The sequence below is a fragment of the Parus major genome, chromosome 1 (assembly GCF_001522545.3).
Source record: "Parus major isolate Abel chromosome 1, Parus_major1.1, whole genome shotgun sequence".
In the NCBI taxonomy this organism is placed as follows: domain Eukaryota; kingdom Metazoa; phylum Chordata; class Aves; order Passeriformes; family Paridae; genus Parus; species Parus major.
In genome coordinates, this window is record NC_031768.1 from 70,077,858 (window position 1) to 70,098,407 (window position 20,550).

General features: G+C 35.4%; 1 protein-coding gene across 4 annotated transcripts in view; it reads right to left on the minus strand.

Moving 5' to 3' along the window:
• SGCG (sarcoglycan gamma) overlaps positions 1 to 20,550 on the minus strand; it is a 106,497-nt gene that overhangs the window by 66,251 nt on the left and 19,696 nt on the right. For 2 of the 4 annotated variants that reach the window (XM_015627734.3, XM_015627714.3), the window contains exons 2-3: positions 8,344 to 8,435; positions 6,474 to 6,602 (exon numbers count right to left, since the gene is read on the minus strand). The gene's annotated coding sequence lies outside the window, so the exon portion shown is untranslated. The remainder of the gene's footprint in view (positions 1 to 6,473; positions 6,603 to 8,343; positions 8,436 to 20,550) is intronic. The other 2 variants (XM_015627725.3, XM_015627704.3) reach the window with 1 other exon arrangement.

The window sequence follows — 20,550 nt, forward strand, 5'->3', positions numbered from 1 at the left end:
CTGTGTCTCATTACATACTTTAAACTTTTGCCCTTTTCTGATGAATTTTAAATGTCAATGACTACAAAATGACGTGTTCCTGTTGCTTTGCAGTCCTGATCATAACAGCTTTATTACTCATTTTTACTTACACTGGGGAAAACCCAATTATTTTAAATGTGTATTAGACACATAAGGACATCATCAAAAGACTTGTACTGCAGCAGCCTTTTTTGGTGTTGTTGACTCCAACTGTTTAGGCAGCAACCATCGCTAAGTTTCTTTCTAAGCAGCTGTGACAAAGGATTAATGCAATGCAAGAAACACAAAAGATCAAGAACATGCAAAAGTGTATAAATACTGGTTTTGATCAGTATACCAGTTCTTGGATTAAAACCTGTAAGAAAGACATAGCTGATCTTTCAGTTAGCTGTAAAAAAAAATGCACCATCAACAAAACCCAAATTAACTGTTAAGTATGTAGGCCTTCCAAGATAAACTAAAATCTCCTATTTGACATATATACTCCTTGTATTTCAAAGTAGAATTTTTCCATACGAAGTATTTAATCCAAAATGGAAATCAGCAGGTATTACTAAAATCCTTAACTTCTGTTGAAAGTTGATTTACTGATGTAAATCACATAGTACAATCTGAAACGTAGGAGTTATTTTTCTTAAAGATTTCTTCATTTTAAAGATTCTAATTTGAGTAATTGGAAAACAATTTCTATTTAGATCAAATAACAAGCATATTACCTTCTCCAGAAAATATATCTGAAGTTTCTAAAGTTATCCTTTAAGCTTACATAGGAAAAGACATTCATAGAGCACAAGTGTAACTTGTGTTTTTAAACTTCAGTCAGATGTTTGTTCCTCAAATTTGGACAATAGTGCTTTACCCGTCAATCAGTTTTCGTAGCACGAGATATTACCAGAGAAACAAGAACTGCAAGTCAAGCTTTCCCAAACTCAAATTCTGGAAAAATACACAAGTTTCTAATGGCAAAATAAAGATAAATGACGCTGTATCTTAGTGCCTGCAGGTTCACCTAGTCCAGGTTTGCAGTGATTTGGACTGTTCTCTAAAAACTGGGTAACTAAACCCTGCCTAGGATAGTTTTTGCTTCCCTACTTGGCAGCAGAAGAACAATGTCACACATATTTCTGGAGGGTAATCACTTTTCTGGAAAGCTTTAGTTCAACATAAGGACAACTGAGAGATTTTTGTCAGCCTCTGGTGTACATAAGCAGAGTGCCAACAAAGCTTTAAAATCTATTATTTCAATTTAAAGGAAATGCTGAATAAACTCAGCTGAAATTTAAAAATATCTACCACAAGGTGGAGATCTCTTTTGGTAGGAGAAAATAGTCTTAAGAATGTTTATATTTCTTTTTAGCTGTGAATTAACAAAATATGAGATCAGACATGTAAAAAAATCTCCACATTTTAATTACAGTAAAATAAACACTGTGAGTAGACACTTGAGGATAAGAGAAAAAGGTTCAGTTTTGAGTACACGCAGGAAATTAACATGAGATGCATAAGTGGAGATTGTAAAATATGGGGAGAAGGAGGAAGTACCTAGGGATTCTGAAGAAAGTAAAAAAAAGAAACGAAAAGAAGAAGAAGGTACCAAAAGATGGAATCTTTTGATAATGTAAAGAAATATAATTTTGCTTTCTGCTGCCTTTTTTTTCCTTATTTTGCATTCTAGCCATTTATACACTTTACTTACTAAACAATCCTAAATCAAAGCTATTTCTACATAATTTTTTGAATGCTAGGTTTTCATTTTTTCTTGTGTTAAAGCCAATTGTTACTAAGTGTCTTGGCATTTCTGATACAGGAAGACAGCCATATTCATGTTCTCAATTTAAATAGCATTTTAGATGATTTCAATATGACTAAAGGGTTACAGCTTTTTCTTCCATTAATGTAACTAAAATCAGTTAAAACAAATCAAGTCTGAATCAATACTATCACTTCTACAGATGTTAACTAAAAGCAAAATCAATAAAGTAAGAACATATATTCAAAAAGCAAGTACTCTCACCTCACTCTTGTGAAAGTTGTTTCTAACAGAGTTAAAAAAAATAAGTAAAAAATATTAAAAGGACTAGAATGGAGGTTGCTCAAACAAATACAGTGGTTTTATCAAATACAGCTTAGAAATAGTTTTTTTCTCTGTTGACAATACATTAATAGTTTTAAACAAAGTTAATATAAAAATTGCATTTCTGGAAGTATTATCTTCACACATGCATCAAATATAATTATTAAATTACTTAAGAAATAATTCAAAATTAAATTAACCATTTTTTAAATGCAGTTCCATGTTTAAGCAAGGTAACAATTTTCAGCAGATGTCATCAGTATTCTTATTAAGTGGGAAATACCTACCATAACAGAATGAAATTAGAAGTAGAATGTTACAGGGAAAAAAAGTGTTGGGGCTAAAATAAGAAATAAATTTTCTTATACTAAACAGTATGGCTGAAAATTAGGCAGGTTTGTTTGGTGTACAGACTACATCAGGTCTGTTTGGGCATTTGAGACTGGAAAAATACCCTGAAAAGCAGCATGGGCAGTACAGGACTAACAAGTCTCATCTTGGTCTTGCTGCCCATCCTATAAAAGTTTTGGCTCCACCTCCATAAAATTTTATGCCACACCCATCCATACTAAATAAAACTTGGCTTTGGGTACCCTCTGTGTAAACTTTGACAACTTCAGCCCTCAAATACAACTCTTTTTACAGCACCAGAATATATGCTAGATGTCTTGGAGTATACTGCAAAGGCACAATGTGTATCAGGACACTCACATGAATGTGGAGGGAGCAAACCTGACACTGCCCTCTCTGCCTCAACCATGTCTCCTTTGGGATTGTTCACGCTCACTTTCTTGTTTGGCACTCAGGCCAAACTCAAATCAACCTCTTCTTCCTTCACATACTGAAATCTGTCTTATTATTTTATTGTCCCTACTGCGAAAACTTTCACTCAGGCAATCAATAACAGCAACCTTTTCTGCCAGGTGTACAAATACTCTCCTGTGGATTTTCAGCTCATAGGGAATGCTGATATTAAAGTAACACTCAGTTTTTCAGCTTGAAGTTCTGAATCCATCTATTTCCTTCCTTGTATTTCTAAGTAAAAGTCAAATATTACAGTTAATTCTCATTGATTTAGAGCAATTTTATGGGGCTGGAGAATATGCTAGTTACCAACCTCACCTCTTTACTAAATTGTGATGCCCTCTTCCATGAACTCTGAAACATTGCGGATTGGATCAGCTAGTAAGACAGGCAGGTGATTAAACAAAACCAGTAGGTAATTAATAATGACAATAAAGTGAATAGTCAGGAAAATCTGAACAAATTCTGAGAATCCTAGAAAAAACTGGGCTGCAATGGACCTCTGGAGATCATCTATTCCAGTTCAAAGCTGGTCTGGAAGAGACCTTTGGAAGGAGCTTGGTATCTCCAGCATTGCTAACACAGCCTGGTCTGTGGTTAGGGTTCCTTACCACAGCTGTGCTCTACTGACTCAGCTTCATTCCAGAGCATTTAGTCTTTAAGAAACTCTTCCATTTTATTCTGCTTTCAGCAGTCTGGAGTCAGACATCAGAACATGGTTTTTATTTAACTATTACTTCCTCTCACCTAAAATCATTTTCCTTAAAACTGAGGAAATCTGGGACAGTGGAACTTTGCAGACATGTCTACTTCTATCAGGAGCTTGCATACTTCTCACAGAAAGGTCTAACAGCTTGGAAACTCAAGGTAGGACCTGTGAGAAACTTTAACATGAAACGGGCTGTTGTACCCTACACAGTCAGCCTTTTCTGAAAGCCACTAGTATCCACAACTAATAAGGCAAGGATGCAAAAAGTCTGTATAAAATTTAGTATCTGGAACTTGGAATACAACTGGGAAAAGGCAAGGTGAAGCAAGGGTACTTCTGATCCTCAGAGCACTGACAGCACAGCAAATAAAAAAGGAGAAACTATTTAACAGTAATTACTACAAGATGATTTCATCTCTATATCCCTTTATTAAAAATACATATATACGTGATTCTTACAGGCAACCCTGTGGATATACATATACACAAACGCAAGCAAACATACATCTTTTTGAAAAGCATGTTTTATGGCTGCCACCAGCATTATCCAAGACTTCAGTACATACCACACTCCATTTAAAAAATATTTATGTATTTTAGTTTATATTCCTCTTCACAATCTTAGACAGACTTCATCCACCACAGAAACATAACCAACCATGGCATGAAATGCAGCAGCTGTTTAACAGCTTTTGGCAGATATACAGAAAAGTTTAATGAGAAGACTGGCCCAGGTAGCCAGAGCTAAGATGAATTAAATAGTGAGAATATTATTACTCGAGCTGAAAATTTGACCAGGATATTGAATTAACCTGTTATCCAAACTGCCATGATGCTTTTAGCCTGATTTAATAAATAAAAAAGCAACCAAACCCTGTGTCAATGTCTAAATTAGCTGTCTCTCATTCATTTTCCCTACCTCTTCAATAGCTTTTGAGCTTCTTGGCCAATTTCTACAAAATTCAACAGACAAGCAGATGCCTCAAATACTATGTTCATGAAAACTTTCTGAAAATGAAATAACAGCGAAAATAAGAACCCTCATTAATGTCTTTACTGAGGGACTGCAATGGGCATAATACCTTAGAAAATATCAGAAAACTGATGTGAGAAAAAGACCTTGTAAATGTTTCTGTTACAAAAAACTTTCAATCACTGCTCGTTAAACATGTAAGACAATCAACTCTGAGAAATAAGCCCACAGGAAATCCAGCTTACTTAATTCCAAATCATGAAAATAATTAAAAACAGCAAGAGATTAGGACCTGGGATTTATATTTCATGTACAAGGCACTACTTTCCACAGGATGGAAAAAATCTCATGAGGCTATTCAAGCAAGAGGATCTTTGTATACATAACTTTATATGCCTTATGATTATGAATAAAATTCAAAATATAACATGCTTTAAACCACTGAGTTTTCAACCAGGAAAAAGCTGCATGCTGTTAGCAAAAGCATAAAGGAAAAGGGATTTTAAGTGGTTCCCTCTTATGCTGAGCTTAATTTAACCCTTTTATTTTTAATTTAAATCCCCATGTAGTTATTCTTATCCTTTGGAGGTATTCTAGGACCATTTTTCCTTCCTTATATAATAGAAAAGAGGGGTGTATCTAATAGAACATCTGTTTAGAAGATAAATACAAATCCATCTCAGCCAAAGTGGTACCGTTTGTGACTGTATCGCAACCAAAACTTCCAAAATCTTACCTGATGGCAAACTTCCAGAAATTTATGGTACAGAGTTCCTGTAGTTCACTCAAATGGATTACTCATTTGTGAGTGGCCATGCAGGCGAAAATTCATCTCTCCAAACACACACAACATCAGCCGCACTTATCTAGGCCCCCTCCACAGAAAATGGAGATAGACAGACACTTCTAGGACACAAGTCATCTCCTCCTCAAGTAGGAGGAGATTTGAGACAGATATAGTAAAAACACCTATATCTCAGTAAAAGGAGCCTAATTAACTGGTGTTGATGCACTAAAATCACATTCCTACACTTTGGCAATATCCTGTTTTATGAACTTATGTGCTCATTCAGATTAATGATTAAGTATGCAGTGCAAGCACCTGTTGGTGGCGAGATACCAAGTACCATCCAATAAAGCATTTGACAATGAGTTAGTAATCCACTGATACCTAGCTGGTAATTTTCTCTCACTTATCCAAAGATGAAATTATCCAAGAGAAACTGTATTTGAATTCAAGGAGATTACAAACTTGCAATAGGAGTTCTGTACAAACATTACTATATGCCCTCTATTAATTCAAGTATGCTTCACAGAAGTTAGAAACAATTTTGATAACAACTCAGGTGGGAGGTTTTTATCACACAATCAAGCCAAAAAAGAAGTGTTCAACAGGACCATGGATCCATTCTTGACTAAATTTAACTTTTGGTACATGATAAACTGAGAGAAATCTATAGCTGCAACATCAGAGGTTTAATACTGCAAATCAGATATTTATGTAAATACAGTGACATGATACTGTAAAAGATTTAAAAGTTACAAACTTAGAATTTTAAGTTAGCTTCTTAGTATTACAGAAGTGCAGGGTTTAAACTATGTAACTTAATGTCACATTTAATTGTAAAAAGAAGTATAAATAAACTATGTGAATCTAAAATAGTAATTGTAGTCAAAAATGAACACATGATTTAGGCCCTAAAACAAATCACATAAGCATCAAAATGATCCTTAAATAAGGACAAAATCAGTCTGAAATGTTGCACAGAGACTTAGGCAGAGGAGAAGTTCTATACAACCATGTAACAAGTAAAGAACAAACAAAAATAACCCATTTGTTAACATGCTAATGTTTAATACAGATATAAAAATAAATTTTAAAAATTACTTACCTTGGAGATTTGAAACAATGTGGACTTGTGAATAAACTACAATCGGTCTCTTTCCAAGAGAGAATTGTCTAACTTTTCCACTACTTTCAGATCTGGAGTGGAAGATATTTTAGGTCTGGCCAAATATCACTGGAAGAAAATTCGTTCACATGTTTGGCTATGTTTTGCATTCCATCCTGTTGCTCTGGCACACAGACACAGCTAATTATAATCTGTGACATAAGCGGTTAATTCTACTGCTAAAATGGTTGCGTACTGACTCCAGAAAAGAACTGTCCCACTGTAAGACATAACCAATCCATAATGTGTACTGAAATCACTCAACCTATCACATAATGCCAACTTCTTTATTAACATCTGAGAATGTGAGCACTCCATAGAACCTGCACACAAAAACCATTATCAAAGCTGGCTGCTAACAGCGCACAATGCAAAATTAGAAACAAAAACTACTTCTGCTTTCTTTTTCTAATCTTTATGTAACATCCCAACTGAATTTTAAGAGCTTGTTTTGTGAAAACTTTTCATTTCAATGCTAACATTATTCTAGCTATAATATATATTGACTGGCATATAAAAACTCTCTTTAAGAAAGGAAATGCAGGTATTGTAATATACCTATAATAGCACATATAAGTTTTATACAAGAACCATACTAACAATTACCAATCTTTCCAAGAAGTTAAGCCTATCTTGGTATCTAAAACACAGACACATATATATACATAGACACACATAAAAACTATGAGCTATATATATACAGATATATATATAAAAAAAGCTGCATATATTACATACTTTTAGGTTTGAGTCTGGCACTGCTTACATTACACTGCCTACACAAACACTGACCAGCAGACTTCTTGTTCAACCTCAGGTATGTTAGAGTCTGTGCTGGTAGCTTCCCACAATTTAAAAAGCATTAAAACATACATTTGCAAGATTTACGGAATAAAAAGTTTGTGCTATGTGAAGCATTGCAGTCATCACCCACGTTTGGACAATTTCATTTCTCAAAGCACTACATTTCCCTTTTCTCAGCCATGTGCTCACACTGTCATCACGCTTTAGAAGATGAGACTTCTATCACACATTTAACAGCTGCAGATCATAAATTTAGGACTGACACAAATCCAACTGATCACAGGCTTACAAGATACTTTTTCCCTTCATGAATTCTTCATGAAGGCCATAAATCCTTTATCAGACTCTGTTTACATATGCAAATGGTGTTCTTTTCTCTGCAAAGAAATTAATTTACTGATATCTTCCAAAAATGACAAATATTTCCAATAAAAAAATATTTATCAATATTTTAAAAATGGATTTTGTATTTAATCTCAGGGTTGTATAAAAGATAAAGTGTGAGGAAAGCATTTGCATGTTGTATTAATACCAAAGATTTTCTTCAACTGAAATTCTGTTCAAGTATTAGAGGAAGAGACCTATAAATGATGGACAGTTTTGAAAGGTTCCTTATTTAGTCATTATTTATGTAATAGGGTATTCATGTTGAGGGTTTTTCTGCAAAATCTTTTGCTCGTTCTTTGAGAAAATCATAGGATCAGATAAAACTGGGTACATGACCCTCAAAACCCCAATGTTTTTAACTGCATTTTAACATGTTTTCTTTTGACATATTTGTAGTTATTTGATTTCTCAACATATAAAAAAGGTTGACTAACATAGTGCCTAGCTTTTGAAAGATTAGATCCCATCACGCAGTAGCTCTCTTTATGACAGAACTTAGTGCTATTTTCCATATACAATTTCTCATCACTGGTCTAGATGTCTCCTTTGTCTTGCTCTTCCCCATAACTAGTTTCTGAAAAGTTAAAACTTGAAAAAAATGAAAAGAACAAATAAATACCTCAGTTAGTAACTTCTGAAGTTCTCATGAAGCAGGACTGAGGCAAGAGCAACTGTCAGTGAGTTCTGTACCATCTGAAGGCAGCTGTCTTCCTATTTAAATGCAAAGAAGGGAAAGAGAAAGCAAAATTTTACTTGAGTATGGAGAAAAAATAAAATATATTTAAGAACTGTCCTCGTCACTGCTTTAACTGACAACATCTTACAAGTGATAGGCCAAAATTCACTCAGCTTAAAACTGTGACACAAACAAATGAAATGCCTGACACCCAACAGCTGTTTGGATGGCAAATGCTCATGAAAGCAGAGTTTACAGTAAATGAGAAATAAACTTTTGTCAAAAATCTATGTGCAAAATAATAAAAAATATTTCTGTTGCAACTTTAAGATTGGAATCCGTTAGTACAATGAAAAGTAACTTCAGTTATGGGGTTATAACCTCCAGTTATGGGGTTACGTTTCATTTGTACAAAATTTAAATCTTTCCCTCAAGTAATTTTCTGCACAGTTCAAGAATGCTGATATCCCATTCCTAACCCCAAAATTGCCAACCTCCTTTTCAATTGGATTTTGAAAGTCAATGGCTGGAGACTTAGTTGTGGAAAGGTAACTAAGCAGACATATTTATCTTTCACATTGTCAGAATGCACCCATACCAGCACCTGACTAACTAGAAGCACTTGCAAACTCATCTCAGGAAAAAAGAAAACGAACAGATATTATGTTTTCAATATTCTGTTATTTTAACCATTTCTACATTTTTTTCCCTCTCTTTTTTTTTCTTTAACAAAACATCAGTGCATGCCTGTAAGATCCCAGGAACATCTGCTTATTCCTCGAAGTACAAAACAACACAGTGGTGGAGAAGACACTATGAGGTATCAGTTTAAGTAATACATCAAACTAGAAAGGACACAGAAGACATTCAGTCCTGTCAGGTATTTTTCAAGTCTGTGAGATGTTTAAAGGCTGTAATAAGCAAAGAGTGTTTAAGAAACAAGAATATTCTAGCCTGTATAGCAAACAGAATTTATCTGAAATACTGTGATTATGTGGAAAACACTAAAAATAACTAAAATTAGGTTGTGCAGATGTGTAACTCAAAATGATAGCAGAGATCTTTTTCAAACTAAAAGGTTCTATGAAACAGGAGTTTTGACATATGAAGCATTAAAAAATACTTTGGTAAAGATTCAGAAAGGTCAAGCAGTGTAGCAAAAGCAAATTTAAAGATAAAATTTAAAGATAAAACCATGTGGGAAAAAAGTATGAATGCAAAACCAAAAATTAACCAAATTCTAAAACAACTAAAGTGAGGGATAATTTTAATAATGGCCAGAAAATATAAAGAGTAATTATTTACCAGACATTTCTGGACTACCAATAACAGAGGGCAAATGTTCAAGTAGCCTCTATTCTTGCTCTTGGGCGTTTTAGTTATTCATGAGCTTAAATACTGATGCCACAGAAAAATCACCATCTCAAAATTGATGTTTTCCCATTTTCCTGACTTCCCACTATGTTAGAGGCTCCAATGTGATATCAAGAAAGAAGTGTGGAAAACAATTTTTCTAGTGTTTCCCTCCAGAGCACTTTGAATGTGCTATGTTGAACGTGCTTTTTAAATTTTTAAGGGATAGGACAGCTCTTCATTTATTGACAGATTGAGACCTTGTCTCCTCCTAAGGATAGGGTCTGCTGAATATTTAAAATGGGATATAATCTTCTAAACCTGAGCAAAAGAGTGAGCCAAAAGTGCCTTATATCTTTCCCATATAAAGAAACACTTGAAAGTTACTCTTACACCAATTAAATCTATAAAAATGCAATTCTTTTAAAGAGTTCCAAAGTGGAAAATACTCCAAAGGAACCTTTTAAAATACAAACATATAACCCACAAATATAAGACTTTAAGGGAGATCTGCTTAGACCATTCCATTACACATATATATGGAGGTTCAAAACAGCTTTGAAACTCAGAATATCTGTTTTGTTAGAGAATGAACAACAATAATCTAAAAGAGAAAAATATGATAAGTCCTATGCAAGAAAATATGAAAATTAAAGATCTTGTAAGCCCAACCGCCCCATGTGTCAGTACAAGGCAGATGTGGTTTCCAGGAACATTTTTCACCTGTGAGCATAAACAGCTGGCTATGGGTCTATCACCTGATCACTCAAACAGTTTCAATTGCTGCTTCAGCTGCTAGGTTTCTGTTCCTTGCTGCCACACTCCTTTTATCCATCCCACTGATGCATTCTATCACCTTTCTTCTCTAGTACACTCAGTGGGTCCAGAAGAAGAATCTTTTTCACTTATTGTTCACCAGCTCTACTCAATCTCTTTTCAAATTCACATATACACAAAGTTAATTTATATAGAACTGTTTCAAATTGTCACAGAGGGCTAGTTAAGGTTTTTTTTGAGGGAAGGATGTGTTAAATGGTATTTTCTGCTTGGACTGCATCTTCACACTATCTGATTAAAAAAGATTTCATTTCTGCAAGTATAATTCTGCATTAATCTTTAAAGAGATTAGGTAGTGAAGCAACAAGTGAAAAGCTGCAAGTGTACTCTGTGCTCACCACTGCACTCTGTGCAAAGATGAGCCTAACAGCTGCCCTGGAATATAGGTTAGTTGGGATAAATTTATCTTCTAAGGGCAAACAAGAAAGTTCATGTTTGTAGACCCTTGCAAAGAGCCGAGCTGAAGAGATTAATTTAGAGTCTGCAGCTTATGCAGGCTGGAAGACACAATGGAGGGACCTTGCTACAGCACTACTCTAAAAGCAGGAAATGCTGCCTGAGTATCAAGGAGGAAAAAACCCACTAAACACTAAATGTCCAAGAAGATTTGTAATTAATTTGTCCTGTTGCATTGTTGGTATAATTCAAGCATTCTCCTAAGCATGAAGTGCAAATACTATTAGCTTGAGGAAGTTAATTGTTAGCTTTTTCTCAGGAAGGAAATCAGAGAAGTTTTTTCCTTTAGTATACTTACCAAAACATACAGAAACATATACTTTGGTTCATATCAGACTCTCCAGTATTCTGGACAGGAGGGTGGAGCAAAGCACTTTTTAATAGTTGTGCTATTTTCTGCATTGGGATTTTTATTTTAGGATATGATTCATTGTGCACCTACTCACAGCTCCATCAGCGAGCACTCTGTGACAGGCAGAACTGTGTATTTACAATTCTATTTCATACAGTATGTCAAATCACTTCTACAACAAATGCCAACAGCACTGACAACCAACAGAGAACCACATTTCATGTTTCCTGGTCAAAACATTTCCTCTTGTATCATCTGGCCTTTACTAAAAACAAAAACAATGCTTGAAATGCACCGAATGTCCAGAGCAGGATGGTCCAGTCTTGGGATATCCGAATTCTGAGGCATTCAAGTGAAACACACAGCAAGCACCCAGCACAGGTTGCTGTATGAAACAGAAGATGCAATGACTGTCCCTCCATGGTAGAACAGGTTTATTAGGTCTTGGAAGCACTGCCTCTGTACCCATCTTTTTGTATCGCATAATGGCTTGTACAGATACAAACCCTAAAAAAATACGATGAGTTTAACACTCTCATTTGCTTTCTTCCTATTTCTTTTATCTTCTTTAATTTTTATTCCTTCTGTCTCTACTCACCAACAAAAGTTCTGGTGATTGTGAGATATAAAAGTCTGCCATTTTATTATTAAATGTTATATTTCAGTAGCATAGTATATATTTAATTCTGAGAAAGAAAGCATTTATCTAATTTGCATTTGAAACAAAAGCATATAAAGTACATAAAATTCTGTTTAAATCCAGTTATTCAGTATCTACTTCATTAGTTAGAATAGTTTTCTCATTCAGTACCACCATGCATCTTCCCAGAAACAAAAGAAAGTAAGGCAAACAAGAAAAACACCTCCAGTTTCAAAAGATTTAGAAGAAGAGAAGCAAAAATATGCAAATGACAGTGCTCTGGCCAGAATCCTCTAACAGGAACCATCATCCCAGAACACATGCCCTGACAGACCCAATGCTCAGAATTAAGTGGATTCCTATTGTATATTTGGAGCAACTTACTATTAAATTATGGAAGGAATCTGCATTAGTGTAATTTTCTTAAAACTTCAATAAAAGTGATAAAAAGATGGAAAACTATTTGATACTATAAAGATACAGTATTAAAACAATGCTTCTTCCTTGTTAACCAAGAGGGAAAAGTTATTTTTAGGATGGTCATAATACAGACCAGCATGTATGCTCAAAGAAAGAGAATAATTAAGACTGGCTGAACAGACTCTTAACAATTTGTTATGAGACCTAAAGACAACTTCTTTAAATTCTTTTGTTGCACAGGTTCAGCTTATAAAGTATCAAAAGTTCTTGCAAAAAAACCCCCAACCCATAAAACTAACATTTAAAAGCTACCTGAAGAAAATAAATAGAATTGAAAAGGGAGTTAATCCAAAGGTATGTTTTAGCTAATATGTAAAATGCAATCATTTACCTAATTAAATCTTGATACAAGTAAAATGAAGGTGCTAACATCAATCAGTGAACAAGCAAAACAAGAATATAAAGAATTTGTATCTTTAATTTTATTTAGCACTAATCTAGACAAAAGTTGCAAATTTTTTTCATTTAACATGAAACTTCTGTTCACGCATTCTGATGCATATTAGGTGTAAAAGGGAATTGAGAATAATGAAGGCTTCAGCTGTATAAGAAAATTACCTGAGTTTACATGAGCCATTTCTAGATGATTTGTGTTTACATTTATGCATATAAAACAGAACTTTAAACTGAATCTGCTTCAAAGTTTCCTTTATGATGAGCTCTTAAAAATAAATATCAAGATTACACTTTTTTTTTTTTTTTTTAATTTTTTAAAGAGAGAAGATGAAAGCAGCCTGATGAGACAGAATGTAAACCAAAGAAAGCTTATGAACAAGTGATTTCCTGGCCATTTTTCTTTGCTCAGAGAACCCTTCCTTTTAGACCTGATCGCTGTCCCCTCAGTAATTTTACTGCAAAACCTCAAGTTCAAGGAGGTTTCCATTTTATCACCTGTGAAATTTGACTTGCAGCTCTGTGGCCTTTGTAGCAATTTCTTCTCTTAACTGTTCCTCTGGAGCTGCAGGTTCTTAGACCTTCACTGAGCTTCTTCCTGCTTTTTTACTCCTTGATAAATTTATCATTTCTGGAATTGACTTTTTTAGAGTATTTTTATATGCCCCTAAGGAATGACAATGTTTTCTAATTCCTCCTGAGGTCTTACCTGATATAGTCAGTCTTACAAATAGAACACATCAAGAAGAAGAAAGAGCCCCCAGGTTAGGCCATACTCACCTACGTTGTAGAATGAATTTGCTAATAGACAAAAGGACATGCTGCTCTTCAATAATCTGCACATTGTACACCATAATATAACCAAATTATGTGTTCTCTGAAATCAGACATATTTTCACTGCTACTGAATGAATTAATGTCTTGCAGTCAGTGTAGGAAAAGCTTTTATACTCATTATCTCCTGTGTTTTTTTGGGTAGCCAAGAAAAAGCAATGTTCCCAAAACATTATACTTTTCCTTTAAAACTGTCCTATAAAATGCTGAATGACTAACGATTTTTCCTTTTACAAGTTCCCATTGAAAAGCTGTTCTGAAGTAGATTACTATTAATTTTGCAATCAAAATCATACTGCACCCTATGACTCACTAAAAGAATGCCAGGGAAAAAAAACCCCAGCATTTTAAAATGCCAAAAATGGGGTGGAGGGTGAGAAAAAACACAATAAAAAGCATTTTTTGTGCTACAGAGTAAAGCAGCCTAAACCACAGATATATTAGCTATTATTCTACAATATTTTATATTATCTATATAGTATTTTATATATATAATATATATATTATATATATAGTATTTAATAGTATTTCCATTTTTGACTGTGAAACTGAGTGCCTCACTTTTAAATTCCCAAGATATAGTTAACACATGTACCATACAGGTACAGAGTCAACCCAGCAAAAGAGCTCACACCTTGGCCTGGCAAGGCCTGGCAGTCTTTGGTTAACAAAACAGTTATATATTGGGTTGGCATGGCCAGGTTTTGAAAGCACAGGGGCTACAGAGGTGGCTTTCTGTGAGAAGCTGCCAGAAGCTCCCCCCATGTCTGACAAAGCCAGTGCCAGCTGGCTCCAGAAGGGATGTGCTGGTGTCCAAGGCTGGGTCAATCAGGAATGACAGTAATGCCTCTGGCGTAACATATTTAATAAGGACAAACCAGCTATTGGGCAGAGGTAACTGTGGCTTAAGAGCAGTGGGGTGAAAACACACGAGTGAGTCAGCCCTGCAGATCCCAAGGTCAGTGCAGAAGGAGGGGCAGGAGGTGCTTCAGGAGATTCCCCTGCAGCCCCTGGTGCAGACTGTGGTGAAGCAGCTGTGCCCCTGCAGCCCATGGGAATCCACAGCAGTGCAGAGATCCACCTGCAGCCCATGGAGGAGCCCACGCTGGAGTGAGTGGGTGGGTGCCTGGGAGGAGGCTGTGACCCTGTGGGAAGCTCATGCAGTCTCCTGGCAGGGACCTACAGACAAATGGAGAGAAGCTTCCATGCTGGAGCAGGTTTCCTGGCAGGACTTGTGGGCTCCTGTGGGAGATACAGCATGCTGGAGCAGGCTGTGCCTGAAGCACTGCATCCCGTGGAAGAGTGACCCATGTTGGAACAGTTTGTGAAGAACTGTTGCCGGTGGGATGCCCTCATGTTGGAGAAGTTTGTAGAGAACCGTGTCCCATGGGAGGGACCCCACACTGGAGCAATGGAAACTCTTCTCCCTGAGCAGTGGCAGGAACAACATGTGATGAATTGACTGTAACCCCCATTTCCCTGCACTGCTAGGGAGGAGGAGATGGAGATGAGAAAGAGCCAGAGGTAGGGGAAGGTGTTTTTAAAATTTGTTTTTACTTCTCACTATCCTGCTCTGAATTTGTTAGTAATAAATTCAGTAGTATCTCCAAATCAAGTCTGTTTTCTCCAAATGACACTATTTGGTGAGTGATCTTCACCAGTCCTTACCTCAACCCATGAAACCTTCATTATATTTTCTCTCCCCTGTGTCCAGCTCAGAAGAGGAGAGATAGAGCAGATTTGGTGGGTGCTGGGCATCCAGTTAGGGTGAACCCACTACCCATTTAAAAATATAATTTAATTGATGATTTCCCAAGACCACTCCATGAAGAATCTACTGAAGCATATTTAAGAATGCAAGACTGAAGTACTTAATTCAGAGTCACTCTTCTAGATCAAGATGATTGTCCTCATCAGGCGCACAAAGGAAGCTCAGCACTTAGCTCAGGAGTTTTTACCTCTTCTAATGTTTCTGAGGAGATAAAAAGAAGGCTGATGCAAAGAAAGCAGAAAATGGACAAGCAATTCCTCTTATCAACCACCATAATAAAATAGCAATTTGTGCTCCTGCTTTCCATGGAAAAATATTGAACAGCCCTTAAAGAGCAACAGTAGAAGTGTAGAGAAAATAAATTTTAAGAATCTGTTGTGGTATTCTGAGATTGTATTGAAGCAGAGCCTTAGTACCAAAGATGAAGTGACAGCTCTTGATCCATAAGATCTTTTTTGAGCTACCGTAATTCACTTAATAATAATAATAATAATAATAATAATAATAATAATAATAATAATAATAATAATAATAATAATAATAATAATAATTCAGTTAGTCATACGAAAAACTGTAAAAATAACAATAATAATATTGTTAATATACCTCAACTATCTGTTTGTCCTACTGAAATTTTAGCTTTGCCAAAATGCAAGCAGAAAAATTAGGCACGTGAGAAGTGAATTTAATTAGGAACTTGCCATCTGGCATAAGCAAGCAAATGTTAAGTGGCGCCCTTTTAATACAGAAGAAACTATAATCAACCAGGGAACAGACTATAAGCTATTTCCTGTTTGATTGAAATGCTCAAATTAACTATGGGAATAGTGTAATTATCTAGTATTTTGAAGGGTTATCCTCGAGGCTGAGCTCTAGGCAACCACAGCAAGCAAGGTAACCATAGTGGAAGTGTTGACTTAAAATTGACAGATGTAAACTGATAAATTTTGGCAGTCTTTAAGAATATGACATCCCAACTCATTGAGCAGAGTTTGAATATACTTGCAAAATAAAGAGTTGTATCATTTTAAACAAGAAATAATAGTAGTGCTATCTGGAACAATGTTTATTTTAATTTGGCATCCCATTCTAATGGGCTACTTTGAAAAATAATAAATAATAAAGAATGTACAGAAATGGATAACAAAATGAAGTAGGATCTTCTCAGCTTCTCTAGTTGTGCAAAATAGAAGACAATTTGTTTGATTTTAGAAAGAAACATTATTACCAAATGCCCAAGTTTCTCCTCTAGAGAACTTGTGATTCATAATAGTTTCACAATTACTAGTCAAAGTAATTGACTAGCAGGGAATACATTCATTTTAACCATAACCAGAATGTATGGTTAAAAGACTTTTTCCCTGTTATTTTCTCAAAACATTTAATGTCACATTTTTATTTCTCACACTTCATTGGCTTTGCATCAGCTGAAGTAACAACAGCTGCATCCTAGTTGGTATGATCATCTTATTTACTGTCTGGATAACTACACAAACAAGCTGCTTCATTTTCAGCTGTGCAGTCAAACAGCCAGTCCATTGACTGTTAGAAAAGGGTTGCAGTGCTAAATACAAAGCCAAGGCAGAGATCAGCCCCTCCAGCAGAAAACAACTTCCAGGAATTGACTATTTCCTAAGATAAAGGTGTCTGGCCATCTCCAACCTACTGTGATGAACCACACTTCCTCTTAAGGGTGGGTTATCACACCTACTCTCTTATGGTATATATATCCAGCAGATAAGCATCAAAACCGGTCTAAAAATGCATTGTTCTAGTCAGCTCTTGTACAAAACTGAATGGACCCTTTTATGCACAGTATAACTAGCTGAATATCCAGTTCAACCATGACTTAGAGCCATCTCTACTTTTTATAACACTTTCTAAGAAGAATCCTTGATATTTCCTAGAATATTGATAGGAAGAGGCCTTAAAGGATAACCAGCAACATACAAGTAGTCAGTGCTAAGCCTGTCAGATTTTCAGAATGTGCATACATCTTGAATTTCTCTTGAATTGTCACTGTTAGACTTTATAATGAACTGATTTTACTTGCCTCATAGGAACCTTAGAATCTGATTCCGGGCTTAGCAAAACCATCAATACCAGAGCACTTTATTTTTATATTCTCAAGTAAGTTCTAGTAGACACTTGATGTACTTCTCTTTCCTCATTAACTTTGCTTGACGTGCTTAGATTTTAAGCTTTATCTTAAGTCAAGGGCATCTTGCTTTACAATAGCTAGCAGTTCTTACTTCATATACAATTTAGTGCTCCTTGTCTATCTTCTATATAATATAGAAGATAGACAAGAAGCAGAAAATATGTATCTATATAATATAGATATAATATCTTTTGTCTATCTTCTATATAATATAGAAGATAGACAAAAGAAGAAAAAAATTAATGAAGATGCATTTTAAAAACAGATATATGGCCTAATACATTCATGTGCGCATGTGAAAACACAGGTATCTCCCAAAATTCCCCCACAGTTCTCTACTGCTTTCCACAGGACCGAGAAAATGGAAAGAATGGCAGTTTTGTTTGCTACTGAAATAGTCTGGGGAGAAAAGGTCTGGTCAAGATTATATTCAGATTTTCTCCCAAGAATGGCACAGGAAGAGAAGCAATATTTTTGTATATTTGTGTTCTCCTTACATTTTTAAGACTGATTCAAGGAGGGATTGACACTTTGACACCTGAGGCTAGAAGAGAGGTTGCCTCCAGCCATACTGATTTTCATGACAGCTTTCCTGGGTATGTTGCTGGCTGAAGACTGGAAAGTCAGGAAAGACAGACACTGAGTGCTGCATTTGTGATATTTAGCATCTAACAGCAGATCGGAATACTCTTCCTGCAGTGATATGGATACCCAAGTGACTGAAAAAGTGAAGACAATGACTCACCTTCAGGTTACACATTCAGGAACTGGAAGGAGTTGAATAGAAATGTGTTTGCACTGTTGCTAGGGAAGTTGTTTAATCCTTGGAGCAGATTGTAACCACGCTTCATGTAAAGGCCATGCATTGAGAGACCAGGATGAGCAGCTGGTAAGGTACCGTAGGAAAGTTTAACCTTACTCTGAGAGAAACTAATGGAGGAAATCCCACCACAGAAGACAGACCCTGAACAAAGAAGGAGCAATTTGAGGCTGCCAGTTTAGTAGCCAATCTGCAACAGAAAAACACCACTTCTGCTATTGATGTTTAATGTGCAAGTTACAGGTTAAGGAGAATGGCCTTTAAGATGTTAAAGATAACCTCTGTGCGCAACAAAACTGTACACACTGAACACTTTCCAGCAGCACCTTCCCCAAGATGATAGAGGAAATTAGTATACTCTTTGAATCATACAATGCAGCCTGTAAAGAATGGGCCAAAAAGACAAAGAGGCTCTCCTACATTAAATTCTATCTCTTTGCTCAAGTAGCACTTTATATCCTCATACATTGCAAGGATCTTGGCTTCAGTGCAAGAGAAATCTTCACTTGTCTTTCACTGCAAAAGAATAGATTGGGCTTTGTTTCATACCATTATTTCTACATGCATCTTCTTATACTAAGTCTATACCTTAGGTAGCTTGCTTTCTTTCCAAGCAGTCAACATTTCAAACAATAATTTGTACATGGTCTATACACTGTCAAATAGCTCCACTTTAAATCTTCTTATAGCAGTAGAGATAATCAGCTAATTTGCATTTGTTAATGATTGTATGGTTAAAAAAATGGAGAAAATATATCAACCTAATTCATGTTTATATGAGTGTTATACACTCATTTATAATTAGGAAAAAACCCTACATAAATAACAGAAAATATTTTGGGCTTTATAAATTTTTAAATGGCATATTCAGAAACTACCAAATTAAATATGACAAGAAAAGACAGATTCATAGTCCCACTTCTGTGCTTAGTAAACAGCAAAATTTACATGCTTACTTGCATTCCTCTATGAAAAATGTAGCTACCTTAAAATATTTTTTCCAAAAGTTTTTACTGGAAATACCACATAAAATAAACTACTTGTTCTGTGTAGACCCAGGGAACAAATGCAGAGGAAGGCAAAGCCCTGATTAGCAAGATGAGGTAAAAAATAGCAAGACGACCAAATGGACACTTGGTAACTAATAGTGTGTCAAGTTTGTATAAACGAAAGCGACCTTATATTTTCTTTGCATTCCCAAAAGGTAACTAAGTATAAATGACCTTTAGGGGTTTATTTTTGTTTATTTTTGTATTTTTTTTTCCTATTGAAGGAATAATTATAATTAGCAATGCAGAGAAGGTTCTGTGTCACTTTCTCAGAATCACCAACAATTTCAAACTTTGAGATACATATTTAATGTGCTTGGTGCAGAAGCAGTTCTACTGATAACTGGCTATCTCTGAAGGATGCTTCCCAATTTTCTGTAGATTTCAATGCAGCATCTGTAACGATGTCAAGTACTAACAATTCTCACTCCTCATTCCTAAGCCAATCCCACACAATTCATTAAAGTTCTTGGTTTCACCTGCTCTAGGAAGAATCCATAAATAGCATCCTTGTGAGAGATGCTTCCATGACTTAATGCTTTTCTGAGTATGAATAGCATAATGTTTTTGGGGAGTTGAGTCCACCTCAGCTAAACCCAGTGATGCGCCTTTGGAGAAATCTGTAACTTTTCTTAGAGATGGATGCTTTTGTCATCTTGCTTCTTTTAAGGCACTGTGAAAGATTCAATCTTAAGAGGAAAGTAATGAGAAAATCCTGACTTCTACAGAACTGTTGAGATAATTCTTATCGAGAATAACTCTAATAATGAAAATGTAACGTATGATTTTGAGAATGAAATTAACAAAGATGTGCCTGGTACATTTGTGTTAATCCAGCCTAATGAATGGGAACAATAGCCTTTTTTGAAAAAACTATATGAAAATCTCAATGTCTCACTTAATAAATTACATAATATTTAAAAGGAGGATATTGATTTTATAAAGAGGGATGTTTATGGAGATAATGAAACTTTACACTAAAATAATCTCCAAAAGAGAGTTTT